This window comes from Cavia porcellus, unplaced genomic scaffold (genome assembly GCF_034190915.1).
Source record: "Cavia porcellus strain 051 isolate PalLab524CR breed Dunkin Hartley unplaced genomic scaffold, mCavPor4.1 scaffold_9, whole genome shotgun sequence".
Lineage (NCBI taxonomy): Eukaryota > Metazoa > Chordata > Mammalia > Rodentia > Caviidae > Cavia > Cavia porcellus.
The window spans coordinates 1,935,805-1,963,143 of record NW_026947492.1 but is presented as its reverse complement, the minus strand read 5'-3'; the positions used below and the strand labels follow the sequence as shown (position 1 = coordinate 1,963,143).

At 37.8% G+C, this 27,339-nt stretch overlaps 1 long non-coding RNA gene across 1 annotated transcript in view; it reads right to left on the bottom strand.

The window, feature by feature from the left end:
• Positions 1 to 26,673, bottom strand: part of LOC134477516 (uncharacterized) — a 55,884-nt gene extending 29,211 nt beyond the window's left edge. The window contains exon 1 of the long non-coding RNA XR_010049540.1: positions 26,536 to 26,673. This is a non-coding gene — a long non-coding RNA (uncharacterized LOC134477516). The remainder of the gene's footprint in view (positions 1 to 26,535) is intronic.
• Between the last annotated feature and the right edge of the window lie 666 nt (positions 26,674 to 27,339).

Sequence of the window (27,339 nt, the reverse complement as noted above, 5' to 3'; positions counted from 1 at the left end):
TGTACTCATTTTTCAAAGAGATAAAGGTCAGGACAGTGAAAAAGAACAGGATCTGGAGACAAAAGCCTTATATTCTAGTCTTGCCTTCCCAGTTTCTGATGTTGAACAAATCTTTATGTTTTCACAAAATGGAACAATTTATTGTTTTCCTTCACATTTATATAACATTTACATTTGTAGGGTATAATTGAAAACTCTTAGTGCAGAGTACATAGTAAAGCTTGATACACTTAAGACATTATTTTAAGTATAAAGCCAAGCTCTTTGAAAAGCAAAAAAAGGAAAAGGGAAGGGAGGGGATTATGAAAATGTGGACTAGAAAACAAACAAAAAGAATAGGTTACTAGCTCAGGAAGACCCATGAAGTTTTATATGTTGCTTCTTATACCCTAAATGGAAATTTAAGACACCTTGAAAATCTGCAGGACAGTCTGCCCTCCTGCTGCTTTGATAATGGAATATACACCACCTTCGGAGCCAGGGAGCCTCAGAACAAGAAATTAATATAAAACCTTGTTCCTAGCTGCTGATGCCATGGAGTTGGATTGGAAAACTCCCTTGGTGAAAGAATTTCTAGAAAGCTACCTAGAAGTCCCTCAGATAAGGCAGGTAGGAGGACCTCATAGCTATCAAACACACACACACACACACACACACACACACACACACACACACACACGCGCACACACACACACACACACGCACACACACACACACACATGAATAAAACCAACTTATCAACAGTGAAGTGATTTCTACCAGATACCTGCAGGAAATCCTAAAATGAAGAATATTTAAAATAAATGAAGGGACCAAAATCATTAAAGGAAAAGAATAGGATGTTACATTTTTAAATGCCCACACATATAACATATTAAAAAGAAAAAAGCAAAACCAACTTAACTTATTACATCCAGGACTTAAAATCACATACAACTTCATGTACCTTTACATACACATGAATGTGAAGGCTTACATCTGTCCACAAGCACACAGACATAAGGGTTTTAAAACAACAAAATCTGTTTGTATCATTTTGTAAGCTGCTTCTTTCCTTTAAGAGTAGTTCATGGAAGCTTTCTATATCAACAAATTAATCCAATTTAATTTCCAAATATAGTATATTAGATATATATCAATTTAATTTTAAAATATGGGTGTATATACACTAATATATGCATAGATTAATCATTCATTGGCTGGTTTCTAGTTTACTATTATTTTTATTTGGCATAAACAGTAGTTTAATAAACACAATTATAAATATTTAGTGTGATTACTTTCTTAAAGTTACTGTCTTTGATGCAGAATTGCTGCATCAAACAGTTTTGCACATTTTCAAGTATCTTGATATATACTGAGAAGCTGACCTCCAGACAGGTTATATTTAAATTATACTCACACTAACTATATACAAGAGCTCCTATTTTCTCATTCTTTTGCCAATATTCATTATTATTTTCTACTTTTGCTAATATAAAAAAGTGAAAATGGCAAGTTCTATTTAGGTGAATTTTTCTTACCAATAAAATAAAATAGTTAAGTATTTTGATTTTTTGTGCTTCTTTTGTTAATAATTTTTCATGTCTTTTTCAACCAATCATTGAGTCTCTCTGAAGCTCAATTTTCATAGTTGTAAAATGGCATTAATAAATCCCACATCTCACCACTGAAGTATGATTAATGTCAAGGACAGTACTCTCGTGGCACAATAAGAGGAATTGTTTATTAACTTAACAAGTGTTGACTGCACACTTGCTATGGACTGAGCTGTGCTACGTTCAGTGGAAGAATGCAAAATAAATATACTCTTATTCATGTATACTGGTGGGAATGAAACAATTTGATACCTAGAGATGGTCAAAGGATCAAGGATCTGCATCTTAGGGGCAAAGCCCTGTTCACGACCCTTTGTCCCACTACTGTTTCCCATCGACCTTGTCAGTCACATGTTGCCACACATCTAGTAGCTGTACTTTGGAGAGGAGGATAAAAATATCACCAAAAACACTGTGAATTTTCCCTTTCTTTCATTTCAGTTATGAAAGAGTCCCCCAAATAATTATGCATTCCAGAACTATCATTTTTGTTGCTGATTAAACAATAAATGTTAAGTGGAGTCCATCTCTTTGGAAATTATTATGCTTAACAAAACGAGCTAAGCAATCCTGTTGTCAGCAGACACTACTCAGTAAGTTGAAAAGTGCACAGTGTAGTCTCCATTCATTAGGAGATGCTAAACACAGCAGGTAGCATGTGGTAGGTAATTCTCCTGTTAGAGTTTCTTATTCTCAGCTTAACTTTGCTAAGTGGTTCTGATTAAAACACTTCCTTCTCCCTCTCTCTTTCTCCCAGCCCACTCTGTCCCTTGACTGTGTGCTATTCTGTCATAATATTTTTAAAGTCTATTTTGGAGAAATGCAAGTAGCCACTATTTTAATCTCATAGTAAATGGATATTTTCATCTTCAATATCAACAAGATTGACATTTTCACAGCTTCAGGTTGGATTAAATTTTCTAAATAATAATGCTTTCTTGAATTTTATTTTATTTTTTGCTTTTGAGGACAAATTCAAAAGCTAAAGTGATAGAATAAACACGGAAGGAATTAGTGTAAACTCATCTCCTTTTGATAATGCTTCCTTTTCCTGAACATACCTTGTAATCTCAAAAATTGTAATTAGCAGCTATTACTTTGCCTAATGGGTCCTTAAAAAAAGAACATTCATCCCCCAAAAGGACCTATCAGTTCTTGTTTATCACCATAGCCTGCCTGAGACAATCCGCCTAAAGACACTCGGTGGTCTGGAGAGCAGCAATGACACAGAAAACACTGGAGATCAGGAAGCTGGAGTCCAAGTCTCAGCGCTACCAGTTCGCAGCTATGGGACCCCAAAGACCTCACTCAACAACTGAGTCTCTGAAAAAGAATTTAAGGACTTAAGAGACTTCTAAATTTTTCTTATACCTTGTTTTTCCCTCAGTTTTTTTTAAATCCTTTGCCTCTTACTAAATTTTCTTCAACATCTAGAAACTCTTAACTGCCTGCACTATAATACATACCGAAGTACTATAGAGCTCAGTGTGTTTCTTCTTCTCTGATGAAATATTACACATTAAAGAAATATTTATATTGCCTATTTTGTATGCCAGACATCACATTCTATGCTACAAAAAAATTAAATGAGAGACAAAAGTTGTGACTTAAATCACACATACAGCCTCAAATAGAGTATTAAGTGTCAAATACAGCTTTGACTGCATCATAGCTGAATATAGCTATGATCATAGCTATTAGGAAGTGGGCCGAGTAGAAGAGGTAGGTCCCTACGGGCACAGTGGAAATGTATAACTCCCTCCCTGGATCCTCCCTACCCTACGGTGAGAGGACTTTTCCTCTGTTTCTTTTTCCTTCTGCTTCTTGTAAGAATCTGGTATTTTGTCCCAGCGATGAGGAAAGTGAATATGGCAATATAAAGCAAGCTCCCTGCTCTCAGAAAAGTGCTATCTGGAATGGGGATAGGTCAAAAAGAAATTCTAACACAATCAGATGAGTACTATTAGGAGAACCATTTCGTATGAGAGTGAATCGATACTGCAGAATTTATAACATAGAAAAGGTGAGGTGTTGAATCTTTGAAATTCACATTTCAAAGTCACTCAGTGTTGTGGTGGATCTAGTTTTTATAAAATATTCTATTTAAGTTGATAAATGAGGGATGAAATGTAACCTCTACTTACTGTCCTTAATCACAGCATACATGAGTTAAGTTTAATAAGAAAGGAAAAGCCTCACACAGATGAGCTGGTACAGAAGAAGCACTCTGTTTAGCTCTGATAATCAATTAGATTCCCTTTCTGTGTGAGAGATCTGATGCAAGTGCCAATACTGTTTACTGTACAGGAACCAGCTGCTGGGAGAAAGAAAGGATGAGCCGGTGACACTTGCCAAAAGCAGAGAAGTGAGCGAAGGGACTGCTCATGTTCTCCTCCTGCCCCAAACACTATATTTTTCATGAATAGTGAAAATAATAAAAGAACAATAAATGTATATTTTTGTGTCACAAATAAATTAACATTTACCCAAGATAATCATGTCACCAGCTGCAAACATAGAAAATGATTACTGAAGATAAAATGAGACAGTTCAGCTTTCCACAAAATGACAGCGAGGGAAACACAACGAGACATGAGGCCCAGCAGTCTCTTCCTCACTGCATTGTTGATATCATCTTTCTCGGATGACCAGCAGCTCGTTTTTCTTAAGAAACATCACTTTCACACCACTGAACACTTCCGGCAAACCCCAGGGACTCAAACACCCCACCCACTGCCTCTACTTTTGGTTCCCTTGCCAGCTGTCGAAACATTCTCTCACCAGGGGGAAAGCGTTCTGGTGATTCTTCCACTTTCTGTTGGTGAGAACTTTGAGAAAGGAAGCAACATGTTTCCGCTGACTGCTTTCCCCGGTTCTCCCTCTAATTCTCCACTTTGTGGTCTTCCAACACTTTCAGACTCTCAGAATGTGCTCACTGGGCACCTACTACGCAGCAGGTACTGTTTTGAGCTTTGCCTGCACCAAAGTACTGCCACCCAATCAACTAAAAAATATAAGCAGCAGAAGTGGTGTGCAGGATAGAAGTAGTAAGAAGCCAAATGGTGTAGTGTTTGCCTGTTCTAATGTTGTAAGTACTCACACAGTGGTAAATTTTAACCTAAACAATGTAAGGCTGCTGAGGATGGGACTAAAGGCACAGAGGTACTTTTAGTGAGCTGATTCCAGCAAATGCCAAACACCACTAAAATGGCCAATATATAGGTATTCATTTTGTATATTGATGTGTGGCATGATGAGTCAAATGAAAATGTGTTAATACCTAACATTTATATGTATGTAAAGGCAGGATGCAAATTGCTGTACATTCATCATCTCATTTAATCTTCTGAAATAAACACTATTGATAGGCAAGGTTTATAGAAAAGGCAATTAGGCCTTTCAAATCTGACTTACTCAAATCAAACAGTGAATGGTGGAGTTTGGATACAAATTTGTGTGAGTGCAGTTCTAGAATATCTTCTGTGCTCTGTTGCCTCTCTTGGAAAACATGCCAGTTTAAGAACACCAGAAAGGGTATAGAAGCAGATTGGAAGCATAAAGTCAAAGAAGACTTCTAAAGGCAGTCAGATCTGATGCCTAAATATTAAAAAGCCCTGCAGCAGCAACTTTCATTCCTGGTTATTTTGGGGTGGGGATGAGGGGCAGTGTACTTGGAATCAAATTCACAATCTTGTACTTGCCAGGCAGGCACTGAGCTGCTGAGCTATATCCCCAGCCCTCATTTCTGTTTCTTATAACATACGGAGTGTTATGGTTTGGACCTTAAGTGACCCTTAAAAGTCATGTGTTAAAAGCTTGATCCCCATTTGACTGGAAGTCTACTGGGTCATGGTTGGAAATGAGGAAGCTGGGTAAAGTTGGAAGAAGAAGATCATCATACGTATGCTCTTAAAGGTTTTATCAGGACCCAGATCCTTCTTTTCTTTCTCTCTACTTCTTGAACAGCACAAATTGAATGGCACTGCTTCACCCCACACTCCACCATGATGCTTTACCTAACCACAGGCTCCACACAACACAAAACAACCAGCCATGGACTGATCTGAAACCATCAGTCAAAATAAATCTTACTCTTTTTAAGCTGATTTTTCTCAGGTATGTTCTCATAGTGATGGAAATCTGGCTAACACACAGACTACATTTTTCAGTTTTACTTGTAATGTTAAGTAAGTTTGTAAATGAATGGTTCTCTGTGTGTGTACATATGCACGTGTGTATGAACGTGTGTGTAAGTGAAACACTGCTTTCAGGCCAGAAATTCTTAATTTTCTCTCTCTTTTTCCCTATGTTCCACTGAAAGTCAGCATTTCCAAAGACCTACAGGAGCCATGGCGAGAATCTTTTAGAGATGAGAGTCCCAAGTGCAACCCAGAACCCACTTATTTATCACAATGCCAACACTACAATTAAACCTGAAAACAGAGGTTTTAGTTGAGAAAATACAACTCATACAATAGCCTATTTTGGCCTGCACCAACTTCCCAGCTTCCTGCCATGCTCCAGGGATTGGGCCTGCCAGAGCCCTCAATTCTGGAGACTGGGTGGCCTGGGGTGATTGTCCCCACACCACCACCCTCAAACCCCACCCCCTGAGCCCCAGGAGTTTAAGATCCTTGCTCCTGCCAGCCAGGGAACTTCACAGCTTCCTGCCACATTGGACCAGCTCAGCAACTCTTGGGCCGGCCTGCACCAACTTCCTGGCTTTCTGCCATGCTCTGCTGGCTTCTAGGATTAGGGCTGCATGCCCCCAACCCCAGTGACCCTCTCTCAATCCTGGGAACTGGGTGGCCAGAGTTCCAGGAGTGAGGGAATAGGAGAGGATTTCCAATAGGCCCAGGGGAAGTCTTGGAATAACACTTGGAACACAAAAATATAGGAAATAACAAAGCAAAAGGCTAAAATACAATCTCAAACTTCCAGCCCATCCCAAGAAACCTTAGGAGCGAGGTACATAGAAGAAAATGTATGCCACACACCTGAAATAATAGCAATTGAGATAAAGAAGCAAATCCAGGAAGCTTTAAAGGAATTCAAACTAGAAATAATCTCCCAGGTAAAAGAAGAAATGATAAATGAAGGAGATGCTGAAAAAAAATCTAAAGAAGACACAGTTAAAAAACTGGAGGAACTAAACAAAAAGATAGAATCCCTGGATGAGCAAACAGAATATAAAGCAGATGCAAACAGACATACAGGAAATCAAAAATTCCATTGAAAGCTGTAAAAACTGCCTCAATGAAAGTGAAGATATAATTTCAGAGCTCAAAGACAAGATTGCAGCTAGTGAACAGGAAAGGAAAGATCTTTTAAAAATAACAAGGAATCAGGAAATAACAATACAACAGCTGCAAAATGATGCAAAGAAAAATAAAATAAGATTGATAGGGATAAATGAAAAAGAAGGGAACAACATAAAGGATGTCAAGAGGATATTAAGACAAGTAATAGCTGAAAATTTCCCAAACATGAGAATGGAAACTGATATCAGGATCAGTGAAGAATATAGAACTCCAAATAACCATAACCAAAATAAAACTACACCCAGACATATAATTATCACCATCCCATAAATCTAACATATGAATAGAATACTAAAAGCTGTCAGAGAGAAAAGACAGATCACCTATAAAGAAAAAACTATCAGAATCACAGCACACTTCTCAGCACAAACAATAAAGTCAAGAAGAGCATAGAGTGAAGTATTTCAGATCCTAAAGAAAAATGATTTCCAGCCTAGACTTATGTACCCTGTAAAACTGTCCTTCAAAATTCATGGGGAAATAAGATACTTCTATGACAAATAGCAGCTAAAGAACTTGATGATCACCAAACCAACCCTGCAAAGAATACTGAAACACAGTTTAGATACACTTAGGAAAAAACCATTAAGCAAAGCAGAAAATTAAACAGAACAGAAAGATAAAGATGCAACCGCAGAAACATAACATCAACAATAAACAAACATATAGCAGTTATAACCATTAATGTAAATGTTCTCAGTTCACCAATTAAAAGAAACAGACTGGCAGAATGGATCAAGAAACAACATCCACCATATGCTGTCTACAAGAAACCCATCTAACCCAAAAGGATAGTCACAGACTGAAAGTCAAAGGATGGAAAACAATATTTCATGCAACAGGAACCCCAAAAACAGCAGAGGTAGCTATTCTGTTTGCAGACAATGTGAACTTCAAACCAAGAACGATCAAAAGATATAAAGAAGGTCATTACGTAGTGGTTAGGGGAAAACTTCAAGAGGAAGAGATAACAATCTTAAATATATATGCACCAAATTCCAGAGCACTCAGTTATATAAAGCAAGTATTAATACAAATGAAGAACCAAATTAGCAATAACACAATTATACCAGGAGACCTTAACACACCATTGACACCAAGGGACAGTTCAACCAGACAGAAAATCAGCAAAGAAATAACAGAACTGAATCACACCTGTGAACAAATGGACTTGATAAACATATACAGAGTGTTCCATCCAACAACATCAGAATACATATTCTTCTCAGCAGTACGTGGGACATTCTTTAAAATAGACCATATACTAGCCCACAGAATATATTTAAATAAATGCAAAAGAGCTGAAATTATCCCTTGCATGTTATCAGATCATAACGCCATAAAATTATAAATTAATGATAAAAGATACTACAAAAATCCCACAAATACATGAAAACTGAATAACACACTCTTGAGTAATCAGTGGGTCACAGAGGAAATTAAAGAAGAAATTAAACAATACCTATAAGCAAACGAAAATTCAAGTACAACTTCTGTGGTATGCAATGAAAGCTGTCCTCAGAGGAAAATTTATTGCATTGAGTTCCCACATCAGGAAAACAGAATGAATACAAATAAATAACCTGATGTTACACCTCAAACATCTAGAAAAAGAAGAGCAAGTCAAGACCAAAGCCAAAAGAAGGGAGAAAACTATAAAAATCAGAGCAGAAATTAATGCAATAGAGACTAAGAAAACAATCCAAAGAATCAATGAATCAAAGAGTTGGTTCTTCAAAAGAATAAATAAAATTGATAAGCCCCTAGCCAATCTTATTTTTAAAAAGGAAAGAAAAGGCTCAAATTCATGCAATAAGGAATGGAAGAGGTGAAATCACTACAGACTCTGTAGAAATACAGAAGATCATCAACACCTATTTCAAAAATCTCTACTCTCGATTTTTGGAGACCTGCTGAGCTCCCGATAGGTGGGCTGGCCCACACTACCAGCCTAGCCCAGCCTGTTTAGCTGCCGCGCCTGGCCATAGGTCTGCAGAGGAGGAGCTGGGCAGATCTGGGGTGCCCTCGCTGGCCTCTCTGCGTGTCTGGAGGACTCTGGATTTCTGCGCCCAGACTGCTGGAGTTCCCTCAGGCTTCCAGGTGCAGTGAAGGAGAGAGGTGGGTTTGAGGCTTCCACATCAGCCTCCCCATTCCCGGCTTCATTTGGAGACCTGCTGAGCTCCCGATAGGTGGGCTGGCCCACACTACCAGCCTAGCCCAGCCTGTTTAGCTGCCGCGCCTGGCCATAGGTCTGCAGAGGAGGAGCTGGACAGATCTGGGGTGCCCTCACCGGCCTCTCTGCGTGTCTGGAGGACTGTGGATATCTCTGCAACCAGGGAGGGTCCACAGGTTACTGAAGCACTGCGGCCTGTGGTGAGTACCCTAACCCGGCTGCGATTGAAGAACTGTGGAGCTTCCAAGGGGCAGGTGGGCGCACAGTGTCCCTGAGGCCCAGCTTGTCTGGAACTGCGGAGTTCTGAGCAGGCAGAGGAGGGCCACTGGTTCTGTAGGCCTAATGGCTTGGAGTAGCGCGGCGCCAGAGTCCCAGTAGCTCCAAACATAGAAGGGGATTTTCAACAGATCCTGAAGAAGCTTTGAAATAACACTTGAAACACAGAAATATAGGAAAATGACAAAACGAAAGACCAAATTACAACCTCAAACTTCCAGCCCATCTCAAGAAACCCTAGGAGCAATGTATATAGAAGAAAATATATCCCAACCACCTCATATATCAGACACAATAGCCACTGAAATTGACAAGCAACTCCAGGAAGCTTTAAAGAAATTCAAACTCGAAATAATCTCCCAAATAAAAGAAGAAATGATAAAAGAAATGAAAGAGATTCTAAATATATCTAAAGAAAACACAGATAAAAAATTGGAGGAACTAAACAAAAAGATAGAATCCCTAGACGAGCAATATAAGAAACAAACAGAATACATAATGCAGATGCACAGAGATATACAGGAAATCAAAAACTCCACTGAAAGTTGTAAAAACTGCCTTAATGAAAGTGAAGATAGAATTTCAGACCTTGAAGACAGGATTGCAGCTAGTGAACAGGAAAGGAAAGATCTTTTGAAAATAACAAGGAACCAGGAAACAACAATTCAACAACTGCAAGACGATGCAAAGAAGAATAACATAAGAATGATAGGGATTAATGAAAGAGAGGGAGACAACATAAAGGATGTCAGGAGGATATTTAGAGAAGTAATAGCTGAAAATTTCCCAAGCATGAGATCAAAAACTGACAGTGAAGCATATAGAACTCCAAACAGTCATAACCAAAATAAAACTACACCCAGACATATAATAGTCACCATCCCAGAAATCCAACACAAGAATAGATTATTAAAAGCTGTCAGAGAGAAAAGACAAATCACTTATAAAGGGAAACCTATCAGAATCACAGCAGACTTCTCAGCACAAACGATAAAGTCAAGAAGAGCATGGAGTGAAATATTCCAGATCCTAAAGCAAAATGATTTCCAACCAAGACTGATATATCCTGAAAAACTATCATTCAAAATAGATGGTGCAATACGATACTTCCATGACAAAGAACAGCTGAAGAACTTCATGAACACCAAACCAACCCTGCAAAAAATATTGAAAGACAGTTTAGATACACAAAGGAAAAAACCACTAAGCAAAGCAAATAATTAAACAGAACCGAAAGATAAAGATGCAACAGCAGAGAGATAACATTCCTACAATTAACCAGCATTTAACAGTAATAACCATTAATGTAAATGGTCTCAATGCACCAATCAAAACAAACAGACTAGCAGAATGGATCAAGAAACAAAATCCAACCATATGCTGTTTACAGGAAACCCATCTAACCCAGAAAGATACTCACAGACTGCAAGTCAAAGGATGGAAAACAATTCTTCATGCAGCAGGAATCCAAAAAAAGGCAGGAGTAGCCATTCTGTTTGCAGACAACGTGAACTTTAAACCAACAATGACCATAAAGGACAAAGAAGGTCACTACATACTCGTAAGGGGAAAACTCCAAGAGGAAGAGATAACTATCTTAAATATATACGCACCAAACTCCAGAGCACCCAGTTATATAAAACAATTATTAACAGAAATGAAAATTCAAATTATCAGTCACACAATTGTAACAGGAGACCTTAATACACCACTGACACCAAGGGACAGATCAACCAGACAGAAAATGAGCAAAGAAATAACAGAACTGAATCACACCTGTGAACAAATGGGTTTGATAGACATATACAGAATGTTCCACCCAACAACATCAGAATACACATTCTTCTCAGCAGTACATGGATCTTTTTCTAAAATAGACCATATATTAGCTCACAGAACATATTTAAGCAAATGCAAAAGAGTTGAAATCATCCCTTGCATATTATCGGATCATAGCGCTCTGAAATTAGAAATTAATGACAAAGGATACTGCAAAAATTCTGCAAACACATGGAAACTAAATAACACACTCTTGAGTAATCAGTGGGTCACAGAAGAAATTAAAGAAGAAATTAAACAATACCTAAAAGAAAATGAAAATGCAGATACAACTTACCGGAATCTGTGGGATGCAATGAAAGCCGTTCTGAGAGGAAAATTTATTGCACTGAGTTCCCACATCAGGAAAACAGAACGAATACAAATAAATAACTTGATGCTACACCTCAAACAGCTAGAAAAAGAAGAGCAAGTCAAGCCAAAAGCCAAAAGAAGAGAGGAAATTATAAAAATCAGAGCAGAAATCAATGCAATAGAGACTAAGAAAACAATCCAAAGAATCAACGAATCAAAGAGTTGGTTCTTTGAAAGAATAAATAAAATCGATAAGCCCCTAGCCAACCTTATTTAAAAAAGGAAAGAAAAAGCTCAAATTCATGCAATAAGAAATGAAAAAGGAGAAATCACTACAGACCCAATAGAAATACAGAGGATCATCAATACCTATTTCGAAAACCTCTACTCTCAAAAGTTTGATAACACAGAAGAAATAGACAGATTCTTAGAAGCATATGAAGTACCAAAGCTAGATCAAGAGGATATAAAACTGTTGAATAACCCAATCTCTGCTAATGAAATTGAGAATGTAATTGGGTCCTTGCCCACCAAGAAGAGCCCAGGCCCAGATGGATTCACTGCAGAATTCTACAAGAAATATAAAGAAGACCTAATGCCGACACTCCTCAAACTATTCAATGAAATTGAAAGGGAAGCAATCCTTCCTAAGTCATTCCTGGAAGCAAATATTACTCTAGTACCAAAACCTGAGAAAGACCCAACTATAAAAGAGAACTATAGACCGATCTCCCTATGAACACAGATGCAAAAATCCTCAATAAAATATTGGCAAATAGGATCCAGCAAATCATCAAGAAGATTATACACCATGACCAGGTGGGATTCATCCCAAGAATGCAAGGATGGTTCAACATACGCAAATCAATAAATGTAATCCACCATATCAATAAAGCCAAAAATAAGAATCACATGATCATCTCTATAGATGCAGAAAAAGCCTTCGATAAGGTCCAACACTTATTCATGATAAGAACTTTACAGAAAATTGGAATAAATGGTCTTTACCTCAATATAATAAAGGCCATTTATGACAAACCAACAGCCAGCATCATACTAAATGGCCAAAAATTGAAAGCCTTTACTTTAAAATCGGGTACAAGACAAGGATGTCCTTTATCACCACTCCTATTTAATATAGTACTGGAAGTACTAGCCAGAGCAATTAGGCAAGAAAGAGAAATAAAAGGAGTAAAGATAGGAAAAGAAGAAGTTAAATTATCATTGTTTGCAGATGACATGATACTCTACATAGAAGACCCCCTAAACTCCATTGAAATACTCTTAGATACAATAAATAAATTCAGTAATGTGGCTGGATACAAAATCAATACTCAGAAATCAATAGCATTCCTATACACGAACAACAAAATTACAGAGAGGGAAATAAGAGAAACTGGACTATTCACATTAGCAAGCAAAAAAATGAAATATTTAGGAATTACTCTTACGAAAGAAGTGAAAGACTTATACAGTGAAAATTATAATACACTGAAAAAGGAAATTGAAGATGATCTCAGAAAATGGAAAGACATCCCTTGCTCATGGATAGGAAGAACAAACATTGTGAAAATGGCCATTCTCCCAAAACTGTTATACAGATTCAATGCAATCCCAATAGAAATACCATCAACATACCTTATAGATCTAGAGAAATCACTCCTAAATTTCATCTGGAACCAGAAGAGACCTAGAATCGCAAAGGCAATTCTAAGCAGCAAAGACAAAGCAGGAGGCATCACAATCCCTGACTTGAAGTTATACTACAAAGCAACAGTAGTAAAATCAATATGGTATTGGAATCAAAACAGAGCTGAAGATCAGTGGAATAGATTAGAAGATACAACCACAACTACGAACACACTCAACCACCTTATTTTTGATAAAGGAGCCAAGCAGGTTCACTGGAAGAATGACAGTCTCTTTAATAAATGGTGCTGGAAAAACTGGCTCTCCATTTGCCGAAAACTAAAGCTAGACCCATGTCTATCACCATGTACTAAATTAAAATCTAAATGGGTCAAAGATCTGAATATTAAAACAGAAACACTAAATCTATTGGAAGACAAAATAGGTAGAAACCTTGGAGACATAGGAGTAGGTAAAGAATTCATGAACAGGACTCAAACCGCACGGGAAATACTTCCCAGAATCAATAACTGGGACCACTTCTTATTAAAAAGTTTCTGCATGTCAAAAGAAATCTCCAGCATAGTGAAAAGAAAACCCACAAACTGGGAAAAGATTTTAGTGAACTCTCTCTCAGACAAGAGCCTCTTGTCTAAAACATACAAAGAATTAAAGAAACTCAGACCTCCGAAATTCAAAGATCCAATCCAAAAATGGGCATCTGAGATGAATATGCAATTCTCAGATGAAGAAATGCAAATGGCAAATAAATACATGAAAAAATGCTCATCATCATTGGTCATTAGAGAAATGCAAATTAAAACCACACTGAGATACCATCTCACTCCTGAAAGAATGGCCAGGATCAAGAAAACCGACAACAAATGCTGGAGAGGCTGTGGGGAAAAAGGAACTCTCCTGCACTGCTGGTGGGAATGTAGACTGGTACAGCCTTTGTGGAGATCTGTCTGGAGATTTCTCAAAAAGTTGGGACTGGAAATCCCATTTATTCCAGCTATTCCACTTCTAGGCATATTCCCAGAAGAACTGAAAGCATCATACCACAGTGATATATGTGCACCTATGTTTATAGCAGCACAATTTGTAATCACCAGATCTTGGAAACAACCCAAGTGCCCATCAACTGAGGAATGGATAAAAAAGTTGTGGTATTTCTATACAATGGAGTATTATTCAGCTATAAAGAAGGATCACATTGAGATATTTATCAATAAATGGGCGCAGCTTGAGACCATACTCATAAGTGAAATAAATCAATCTCGCATGTGTGAATACCGAATAGTTTCCCTAATGTAAGTAATGATTCAAATATATAAAAATATGTGGTAATCATGATTCCCCATTAGGTGGCCTTGAAGCCTTATAAAGTTTTCACTCATTAATTAGAAAGGCTTTATTCTGGGCTTCTTGATATGAAAATATTTGAAGCTGGAGTATATGAAGTTTTACCCAAATATTTCAAGGAAAAAGACACTATGGTAACTACTATTAAGTCAGGTTATAAGGTGGTGAAGTACTAGTTTATTGAAACAGTCATGCTGTGACCTCTATTGTTATATTGTTATGTCCTGTTTTATCTCAATCTCCCCCTTATTGTTTCAAAAAAAATTATTTAGTCATTTCTTATGTTTGTCTTAATTAAAGAAAAAATTCAAAAAAATAGGATATATAAATAGTAACTCTTTTCGATTTCCTATTAACTTGTTTTGAAGTCCTGTAGTACTCTCACGATCTTGTTTTGACTGATTAGACTCTGTTCCATTCTATATGATAGTATCAAGTTTGAAGACATAGGCAACTACTTTGAAGACAATAAGATTCACTAAGATACCCATTCTGGTTTGACTATTGTCTTCTTTGGAAGTCCTGTAATGTTTACAATGCCTAAGTTGTATTGGTCTTGTTCTCTACTGTTTTGTCCAACTTTATAATATCTAATAAGATAGACAATTCTTCTTAAGGAAACAAGGGACAACGTTGATAACCATTGTTGATAAACTTGTACTCTGTTCTACACCATGTGCTATGTCTATCCTTGGTATTGACTGACAGCTTTGTTTTGTCATATTTGACTGTATTCTTCCCCCCCCCCAAAGAAAGTAATAAGCACTAAGGAGTAATAAAATCCAAGATGTGTAAATTTTGTTGTATAAAAGAGAGGGAAAAAAAAAAGAAAAAGAGCTCTAACGGATATAACAGCAAGTGTGTTTGGGGGTGTTAAATAGCTGACTTTATCAATGTTTTTGGAACATTGAACACAGCTGTTTGCAGTCTCCCTGTTTGAATGTCCACCTTGTGTTCTTTGATACTGTGATTTGAGGAACTATTTTCAAGAAAATAGTGTGTAATCTACTAGCAGGTAATTTCTTACTGTTATGGTTTTTTGTTTTGTTTTGTTTTGTTTTGTTTTGTAGTTCTGTATTGCGTGTACCCTTACGCCGCTTTGGTTTGTTTTGTGTTGTTCTCTTTTTCCTCTTAAATTAAAAAAAAAAAAAAATCTCAACTCTCCTAGGTTTGATAACACAGAAGAAATAGACAGATTCCAAGAAACATACGAAGTACCAAGGCTAGGTCAAGAAGATGTACAATTGCAGAATAACCCGATTTCTATTAATAAAATTGAAAATGTAATTAAGTCCTTACCTACAAAGAAGAGCCCAGGCCCAGACCGATTCACTGCGGAATTCTACAAGAAGAGACAGACACCCTGGCCAGTCATGCCATCGAACAATAGAACAAGTACCTCCAACTCTGACGAAGAAAGGGAATCAGAATATATTATGAAAATGTCCAGTTTTCAACAACAGCAAAAATCATAGGCAAAGAAAAATAGAGAAGAAAAGGCAATTTCAATAAAAACTCCCTCGAAGAGCTTAAATTTTTAACCTCGCCAACAAAGACTCCAGGGCAGATATTATACAGATATTCAGAGAATTACAAGAAACCATTTTGTAAGTAAAGGTATGATGACAATGACTTATCAAACAGATGAGAGAGGTCAACAAACAGGGACAAGTTACTAAAAAATGTAAATTTCAAGTTGAAAGATAGAATGACTGAACTAAAAAATTCACTGCAGAGGCACAGCAGCATATTTGGGATTCCTAACGAAGTAACAGAAGTGAAAATAGAACAGTCAAGATTATCTAATCTAAAATAAAACAAAAATACATGAAGGCAAAATGTTTCATTCCAAAATCAGGAATTATAAAGACTCACTCCATTTTTAAAAATTAAAAAAAAAAAAAAAAGAAAGAAATACAAAGAAGACTTAATGCCGACACTTCTCAAACTCTTCAATGAAATCAAAAGGGAAACAATCCTTCCTAAGGCATTCCTGGAAGCAAATATTACTCTAGTACTGAAACCTAAGATCCAACTAAAAAAGAGAACTACGCAACAATCTCCCTAATGAACACAGATGCAAAAATTCTCAATAAAACATTGGCAAATAGGATGCAGCAAATCAACAAGAAGATTATACACTAAGACCAAGTGGGATTCATCCCAGGCATGCAGTGATGGTTCAACATACATAAATCAATAAATGTTATCCACCATATCCATAAAGCCAAAAGTAAGAATCACATGATCACCTCTATACATGCAGAAAAAACCTTTGATAAGGTCCAACATTCATTCATGATAAGAACCTTACAGAAAATTGGAATAGATTGTCTTTACCTCAATATGATAAAGGTCATCCATGACAAACCAACAGCCAGTATCATACTAAATGGCCAAAAATTAAAGGCCTTTACCTTAAAGTCAGGCACAAGACAAGGATGTCCCTTATCACCGCTCCTATTCAACATAGTACTGGAAATACTAGCCAGAGCAATTAGACAAGAGAGAGAAATAAAAGGGGTAAAAAATAGGAAAAGATGAAGTTAAATTATCATTTGTGGATGACATGATACTCTACATAGAAGACCCCCAAAACTCCATTGAAAGACTCCTAGATATAATAAATAAATTCAGCAATGTAGCTGGATACAAAATCAATGCTCAAAAATCAATAGCATTCCTATACACTAATAACAAAAGCACAGAGAGAGAAATAAGAGAAGCCACAACCTTCACACTAGCAACCAAAATATGAAATATTTAGGAATTATTCTCATGAAAGAAGTGAAAGATCTATATAGGGAAAATTATAATACACTGAAAAAAGAAATTAAAGAGGATCTCAGAAAATGGAAAGACATCCCTTGCTCATGAATTGGAAGAATAAATATTGTGAAAATGGACATTCTCCCAAAACTGTTATACAGATTTAATGCAATTCCAATAAAAAATATCATCAACATACCTCATAGATCTAGAGAAATCACTCCTAAAATTCATCTGGAGTGAGAAGAGACCTAGAATAGCAAGGACAGTTCTAAGCAGCAAAGGCAAGGCAGGAGGCATCACAATCCCTGACTTGAAGTTATACTACAAAGCAACTGTAGTAAAATCAACATGGTACTGGAATCAAAACAGCACAGAAGATAAATGGAATAGGTCAGAAGATGCAACCACAACTACAAACACACTCAACCACCCTATCTTTGATAAAGAAGCCAAGCAGGTTCACTGGAAGAACGACAGTCTCTTTAATAAATTGTGCTGGAAAAACTAGCTCTTCATAATTCGAAAACTAAAACTAGACCCATGCCTATCACCATGTACTAAATTAAAATCTAAATGGATCAAAGCTCTGAATATTAAAACAGAAACACTAAATCTATTGGAAGGCAAATTGGGTAATAACTTTGAAAACATAGGGGAAGGTAGAGAATTCATGAACAGGAATCAAACTGTATGGGAAATACTTCCCAGAATCAATAACTGGGATCACAACTTATTAAAAAGTTTCTGCATGTCAAAAGAAATCTCTAGCATAGTGAGAAGAAAACACACAAATTGGGGAAAAATCTTAGTGAACAGTCCCTCAGACAAAGGACTTCTGTCTAAAGCATATAAAGAACTAAAACAATCAGACCCTCAAAATTCAAGGATCTAATCCAAAAATGGGCATCTGAGATGAATACACAATTCTCAGATGAAGAAATACAAATGGCAAATTAGTACATGAAAAAAATGTTCATCTTCATTACTCATTAGAGAAATGCATATTAAAACCACACTGAGATTCCATCTCACTCCTGAAAGAATGAACTGATCAAGAAAACTACCAACAACAAATGCTGGAGAGGCTGTGGGGAAAAAGGAACTCTCCTGTACTGTTGGTGGGAGTGTAGACTGGTACAACCATTGAGGAGGTCAGTCTAGAGATTTCTCAAAAAGCTGGGATTGGAAGTCCCATTTGCTCCAGCTAATCCACTTCTAGGCATACTCCCACAAGAACTGAAAACATCATATCACAGTGATGTATATACACCCATATTTATAGCAACACAATTTGTAATAGCCAGATCTTGGAAACAACCTAAGTGTCCATCAACTGAGGAATGGGTAAAATGTTGTGATATTTTTATACAATGGAGTACTACTCAGCTATAAAGAATGATCACATTGAGATATTTATATATAAATGGGCTCAGCTTGAGACCATACTGTAAGTGAAATAAATCAAACTCACGTGTGTAAATACCGAATAGTTTCCCTAGTGTAAGAAATGGTAAGAATACATAAAAGTATGTGGTAATCATGATTCCCCCTTTATATTGCTTTGAAGCCTTATAATGTTTTCATTCATTAATTGAAATGGTTTTATTCTGTGTTGTTTAATTTTATTGTCTGTGATGGTATAGACAGCTATTTTGAAGAAAACAAGACATTATAATAACTAGTGATGATTTAATATCATCTTGTTTTGAAGTCCCACAAAGCTTTTGTTCTTTTGGCTCCATCAGTTCTATCATGTTGTATCTTATTGGATATTATTATATGTGATAGTATAAACAAAAATTTTTGTAGACAAGGAGATAATATAGTAACCATTGTTCATTTTCTGTTAGTTAGTTCTGAATACCCTGTAATACGTTCATTCTCTTGAATGGCTTTACACTCTCTTGTTATATTTTATACTGTAGTATATGAAGGTATACTCAAATATTTCAAGGAAAGAGACACTATGGTCTGATAAGTACTGTTATGTTGGATTGTCTAGTGTGAATCAGTATGTTGCTTAAATTGTTCTGTTCTGACCTGCGTTTTTATGTCCTCTTTTATCTTAATCTTTTTTAAAAAATAGAAAAAACAATAGCATTTTGGTTTAAAAGAAAAACAACACATCATAAGTTCACCACCACTGACCTACAGGATAGTGAAACTACAGGGCTTAGAACCTTGGGCTCCTGAATGACTATTAGAAAGCCCTCACAACTAGAAACACCACCTTAGGACTTCGAAATTACTGATAAGTACATTATCACTGTGTTAAATTTCTTAGAATTTTGGATTTAACTTTTATAGTAGCTACTGATACCTTGTGTATTACAAACCATAAATGAGACAAATAGAGCTGAATGGAGATAAGACTAGTGTTGCAACCAGAAAGAACAGAATGGCTCAGAGGTGAGGACCATGTCCAGGAACTGACAGAATGCAGTGTATTGAAACACAAAATAGAAGGAATAGAGAAATGAGATATAATTCCAGAAAGGTAGATAAACCTATAAGGTTAAAGGATTGAAGCCATGTTGGGGTTTTATACTTTATCCAAAGAATATTAGAAAACCATTAGAAAGAGCTCCCAAAATGGAATGCCAGTAAATACAATAAATGTTTTATAGTGTTCCCTCTGGCTTCAGAATAGAGTGTAATTACAGAGGCTGAGAGTGGACAAGGGAGATAGGCTTTGCCATTTTTTGAGTAGTCCAGCAAAAGAATGACAATAACTTGACCATGGACGATGGCAGCACAGTTGGAGAAAGTTCACAATGTGAGAGTTCTTCAAAAGTTAGAGTAGTCAGTAGCTCAGGTTACAAACGTTAGCTATATACTCCTGAGACGCAAACCGCAGCAGGACTTCCCTCTGCATTGCTTCTACCATGACAGAGTAACACCAGAGAAACAATCAACAACCTTACCTAGTCTTGGATATAATGTAAATGCTACAGTCATGAAGATTTCTTAATTGAAAATAATAGAGATTAACTCTATCTAGTTTAATAGTGATTATTTGTTAGAGTACTGTCACCATTCTGTCAATGTCCTTGATGGACAGAGAAACAGAATAAAAAGCAGCCAAGAATAACAGAATCACACCACAGCGTTTTAACACTGGAAATACCATTTCCCCCACTGCTGGCCTAAGGCCTAGAACTATTATTTCCAGCATGGTCAAGGCTAAGAATACCATCGAGGCTGAAATCTTGAACATTCCTGCCTCAGAAATAAAATTTAACTGCCACTGTCTTGCCGTGGTTATTTTACCCGAAGTACCTATTTCTTTGCAACATTTTTATTCTAATTCAGGTTTTGTCTAGAATGCTGTGTTGCATGTACCAACCCCACATGCTTCAACTTTAACTACAAGGAAAGTCAGTAGAAAAACATTATTGTCTTCTATAGTGGCAAATTACTTTCAAGGGAGCACATTCCTCAAATGTAAAGGAATGGTCAGAGATGTTTGGTGTGATAGTCAGGCCTAACTGCCAAGTTGATGGACTTGGGAGGCATCTGGAGATTTGTAAAGGACATTTCTAGTTGTGTCTGTTAAGTCATGGAGGCATAACCCTAGAGCCTCTCTGATCCCTGGTCCAACCTTTCTGGCAGTCTTCCCCTTCTCTGCCTCCTACCTGCCATGAACTGAGGACCTTTTCTCCAACAACCTTTTCACTATGATGTGTCTGCCTTGGAGCCAACCAGTCATGGACAGAAACCTTAGCAACTGTGACCTCAATTAAATGTCTCCTCCTTTCGGTTGCAATGCCAAATATTTTTCTTAGCCATAAGAAAGCTGACCGATACACTGGGTATAATGACTAAGCTTGTCAATTTTATAGCATGGGAACCACCTAGTGAACTGGCAAAGCACACTTCTGTATATGTCTGTATGTGTCATAGAGGGATGATCTTGGGGTTATATCTTGTCCCTTTCCCCTTCCTTCCTTCCTGGTACTGTTCTTCTCTGCTTCCTGGCTGCCATGAAGTAAGCTTTTCCACCATATTTCTGCCTTGTAGCCAGCTGATTAGAAACTGAACCCTTTAAAACCATAAACCAAATAAACCATTGCCTCTTGCAAGTTGTGGATATCAGATATTGTGTCCCAGCAATGAGAAAGCTGTCACTGAAAATTAGTACAAGGAGTGAGGAAATTGTTGTGACTATGAGTGAGTATGCTGTTCAGAAGCATTTTGAATTGACTTGTCAGAAGAGTTTAAAAAGATTTGGAGATCTAGGCTGGAGAAGTCATAGAATGCTACAAGCAGAATTTGATTAAAAAAAAAAAAAACTCTCATTAGCACTCAGAAGACCAGAATGCTGATAAACATACAGACAGTAAAGACAAGATTCAGGAGGTTTTAGTTGGCCAGAAGAACTCTGTTTGCAATTAGACTAAAGACAATTATGTCACATTCTGACAAAAAAAAAAAATTTGTCTGCATTTTGCCCATGTCCTGAGACTTCAGAGGAGCTTAAGTTTAAGAATGGTGTAGGAACTGATTTGGTGAAGAAAATTTCAGTGCCGCCCAAAATTCTGGTTGTGGTATGATTACTGCTAATTGCATTTAACCAGATTTGTAGTGAGAATTGTGGTCAAGAAATAAAATTGGAAGTTTTAAAGCTTAAATACGGGTCCAAAAACAAAACACACATACATTTGGGCCAAAGGAGATGTGGTTACTGGAGCCATTAAATATAAATGAAATACTTTAAATACTTTAAGGTCAAGAACAAAAATGTCTTTAGGGCATCTCACGACTATAGGACAGGATCCGTGGCAGGTTCAAAGGTGCAAAATTGTACAAAATTCATTTGAAGAGGTTCCCTGGAGCCCCATTCAAGAAGGCTAGCCTAAGGAATCAACCCCCAACATTCACTTCACCATGCTCCATTGTGGAGAGACTCAGACTGCTGCAGCCATGGTCCAAGGGGCCCGGCTAGTGACTGTGCTGGAAGCAGGCCTTGCCCTCATCCCTGCAATGGTGACTGTTCAGGAGAAAGACTACGGTAACTGCAGGATCATGGCGGCCTCTGCCCAGATTTCTAAGGGAGGCCTGCATGGCCAGGAAATGTGCCCTTGAGAGGAAGTTGTATGAAGTTGTAAGAAGGAAGCTGAAGGCGACTACAGAAGCTTGGAGATGTCAGAAGTATAGAATATCTGTAATGGAGAGCCAAAGACAGCAGGCAGAACCAGCCCAAGAGAGAGCCTGTGTAGGCTGTAACCAGCAGGGCCACAAGTATGGGGCCATGCAAGCCCTCCATGTCCACCTTTTACCACCGTGTGTCCAGACATTGAACACTGAGCTCTAGGATATAACATTTGTCCTGATGGGGTTTAGTCTTGCTTTGGTCTTACTCTTTTCTATCCCCATATTCTTCCCTAATATATAACTTGCTTTCAGAATTTTATAGGTTCATAGCTAAAAGTTTGCCTGAGTCTCAGGGGAAACATTGCAATTTCCTTTTGAGCAAGACTGGAAATGTTGAGACACTAGGGAAGGGATTATTGTATTTTTGGCAGTACTGTGAGCTTGTTATTATGTTTATTTAAATAGTACAAATAACTTAAGATGTGTTCAGTTGACAAGGATTGGAATGTGCTGATGAAACCTGCCAATTTGACTGACTCAGACTCATCTAGAGGATAAGTAGAGTATACTTTGTTGCTTGTCTGAGTAGACCATGGAAGCGTGGCATGGTCCACATCGAGTTAAGGTCCACATCGAGTCCCTGACCCTTCCTCTCTAGTGCTGTACCCCTGCTCCATTCCTGGCCACGTGAAATGAGGAGCTTTGCTCCACAACACCTTTCTGCCGTGTTGTTCCTGCCTTAGTGTCAGCTGACCATAGGCTTAACCTCCAAAAACTATGAGGCAAATAAAGCATGTCTTTATTCAAGTTGTGGTGTTGGGTATTTGCTCCTAACAATAGGACAGCTAATATACTGAATGACTGAAAAATGAGAAATATTCATCTCCTCACCTTCTAGGGATAATTGGGGTTAAAATATTAAATAAAGACTAGAAACCAACAAGACCAGAAACCCAGAACACTTGACACAACCGTATGGCTTGTATATAGAGTTTCCCCAAAGCCTCGTGCAGTGATAGGTTGGGCTTTGTGGAGGTGGCTGTTATCTAGATTGTGGGATCCTGTCCTATAGTCGTGAGATGCCCTAAAGACATTATCTAGATTGTCAAGGATGTGATGCTGGGATTGATTCAAAGTGTGGTAATAGGATTAAGGGTGTGAGTGCTGCCCTCCCAGAGTACTTTGGATGAAATATAAGTGACAGAAAGGGGCTGCTGTGAATGCTTGCTCCTTGTCACTTGTCCCTGCTGCTTGCAGACTTCTGCATTCTGCTTGCTGCCTTCCATGAACTGTTTCTCCTCTGTGATCCGCCTCTGCCATGCCACCCTGCCTTCGAGCCAGCCAACTATGAACTAAACCTCTGCAAACTATGAGGCAAATAAACCTTTCCTCTTTTAACTTTGGATGTCAGATATTTTGTCTTAGCAATAAGAGAAGAAATGAAGACAACAGTGAAATGGGGTTATTTCAAAACAACCAGGAAACTAAAAGAAGATAATGAACATGGAAATACAAATCTACTCATAGTCTGCAAACTATAGAGGTTGCCTATATTTAATGAACGCACTCTTCAATTACAATCTGCAACTGTAATCAAAACAATTCTGCATGGATTTTTTTCATAAGGCAAATAATCACCTCTCATGTGTTTATAACCCATGCTTGCCTAGATTGGCTTTCTCAAAGTAGGTTACAAGTATTCAGATGGAAAGTAGAAAGGGATAGTGGTCATTAATGATGCAAAGAGTATCTGTTGAAGGATGAGGTGTCTCAGACTGAAATCTATGACCCTGTTATATAAGAAGCGTCATATGAGGCCCCTCTTGCAAAATGCAAAGGATCACAGAGGCCACAGAAGATTGAACTTAAGGAAAAGGGAACAATTCAACCTAAACTGAGGGGTCATGAATTAACTCCTCATTAGTAAGCTACTCATGTCATGAGTCATAAACTCTTCTGAGTCCCTTCTCTGTACAAAATTCTGCACCAGAAGCCACTACTGAGAAGAGACTCAGTACAGTCTCTGTGCTTATGGAATTCACATTCTAGGCAATGAGTGTGATCTAAACAGTTACAAAACATGGCAGGAAGAAAATAAACACATGATAGAGACCAAAGAAGTGTTTTTGGACTTAGAAGAAGAAAGCAATTAATTCCAGCACAAACTAAATCTGTTATTTTTTTAAAAAAGAACAACATGATATCTGAACTGGGTGTGAAAATTAGAGAGAAACGTAGGCCAATCCAGTATAAAAGTGCAGAGTTGCAGAAATGAGGGCCCTGGTTGCTGATGACCAAGAGAGCTGTGTCTACAGCACTGGGTACCACAGCTTGGAGAGCTGAGATACGGACCTGGGAAGGTTTGCCAAGACCAAGCGGTTAAGGGCCTCACGCAGGTGACACGCAAATCAGGATGCATTTGTGAGTAGACGAAAGAGTCATGAGGCTAAAACTACAGACATAAATTGGGACTGCCCTGAAAAGCTGAGATACACATCCACGCTAGCCCTCTGTATCACACCTTGACATTTCTCTAAATCAGAGTAAACCAAGCAGTGATAAGGATCCTGACTGTTAATTATACTTGTCACTGTGAATTAGGAGGAGAAGGGCCCATTTTAAAAGTTTATTTAGGTGAAGAATAAGCCTGGTAGACTAGCAGCAATGGGATAGGGAGAGGAGGTGGGAGTTTGTAGAGGTCCTGTATAGAGGTGGATTGGAAATGAACTGACTGAGTTCTTTCACATACTTGGTGAATTGCAAAATATCAAAGCAATTATCAAGCAGGCATCAAGAATAAGCTTTTTCTAAAGTCTGAGCTCTCTAATGATGTTATTTATCTGCCCACTCAGAGTCCATGGAACCCATTCTTAGCCCCTGGCCTCTAAAACATAGACCAAATGTCAGATTTAACAAACAAATTCTCTATACACTGTATAAGTTAGGAGTCAGAAAACAAAAATCTCTGCCCAAAAGCATCCGTCCCACATTTCAATCAGCACTAGCCAAAATATCCCTTTTAGGATTTGCTTCTCAGGATCTTAGAGCTTGCTTTTGGCCTCATCAATTCTCAGCTACAATTCAAAGACCTTTAGAAGAGAAGATTCTTTGAAGTCCTATCAGTTCCTATCCCACTGTATCTATCTTATCAATACTTAGTTCTTGCTTGCATTATCCTGGGAGTTGCATTATCTTCATATTATCCCTGTTTTATCCCTGTTATTATCTTTGCTCTCTCCCTGTTTTCTAACTTTTTGAGGGCAGAGACCATTTCTTATTCATCTTTGGCATCTCAGCAACAAATTTTGTGCTTTGTATACTGAGTAATAAATGTTCAATTGCAGATTTTCTGCTCAAGAGCTATGAAACCTTAGACAAAGTAATTTAACCTCCTGAGCTTCACTGCATCTGACCTGTGAAGTGAAAGCATTAAAATCTACATCTAAAGTTGTTAGGAAGCACATACTGAATCATATCTGGCAAACTCAATTCCTATATACACATAAATCAGTATTTGCAAGCAGTCTAGCATAACTCCTGGCAAGTAAGCTTATGGGTACGAGATGAAGGAACAAATGTGCCGGTCTTTCATAAACGCCCTTTCTGAGTCCAGAAGGGTCTGAAGATCAGCACAGTGTCAAAGAGGGATTGGAACCAAGCCAAGGATAATGATATTGGCACCACAGATTGGCATGCGTATCATCCTTTGATGCCAACACAGGAGGAAATTTCACTCTCCCTGAGTCCAGAGCTGTATTCAGTCAGTAACATGCTCATTTGGCATTGTCAGACTTGGCTTCTCAGATCATCTCTGCCTCCTTCTGCAGCTTCTTCCTAACTCTTCCCAGTCAGGATTCATTCACATGTCAGCCGTGTGACCCAATTGCTATCTATTGTTTCCATTTGCTAATCTTTTCATTGTTTATCTAGGTTTCTTCATCTGTCTGTCTTTGAATTTGTTATCTAAATATATATCTGCTGAGCTCCAATTACTTCTATTTCTTTTCCTTAATGCTCCCCAGCCAATTCTGAAATCTGCCTCTCTAAATAGTCAATTTATAAGTGGGTGATTTGGAACATCTTTTAAGCAAAGCTCAGTCATTATTTTTGTAAACCCCCTCATTCCCTTCCAGTTTCCTCCCCAAGAAACACCAGCTCCATAAAAACCACGTACTGTGTGAAGGATGTTGAGACATAATGAGGGAAATCATGGGAAACACGCTTGGTAGAATTATTCACTGGAGCAGATGGCAGGTCTGAAGAAAAGAGGCTGGCATCAAGGAGGTCTCCCGAGACAGGCAGAGCTCACCCCTGGAAAAAATGCAATAAAGCAGTCACTTGTGAGAAGCAGTGTTTCAGGGAACATCAGACAACTGGGAGAGGCCATGGGGGACACCATGCCAGTTTCACAGAAGATGATCAGCCATCACACTGTTTACAAAGGGGACCCTGGAAGCACACGGCTCTGTCCCTCAGTGTCAGCATCATTAACAGCATCTATAAAACACAGAGTCGGCTGCAAGGGCCGCCACATCACAACTCAAGTTAGCATTCAGCCATCTGTTTCCATTTATCTGGGTCAGTGATGGTTAAGAATTTAACAAGTTCAAAGAAAAATCAACTTGCTTGATTTGAGATGTTTCTCCCTTTTCCTATTAGAAAATTGTCTGCAAAGCAATTACATTATGAGCAATCCAACCTTAAATAAAGGTCTCTGGCACCCTGTCCAAAATTAAGAATTATCTTTTGTGTGGATATAAAGCAGTTTTTAAATCTCACTGCTCAGAAATTCACAAAACTTCATCACTACTGCATTCAAAAAAGCAGGCCATAGAGAAATATATTTTCCAAAAGAATAAATTTGGATATAAAATTAAGGATCATAGAAAAAAGAACCAATGAGAGGAAGAAGAAAATTTCTGGGAGATCTGCCCACTCAGTGGCCGTTGATAGGGCTTAGGTGCAGATTTCAAGCTAA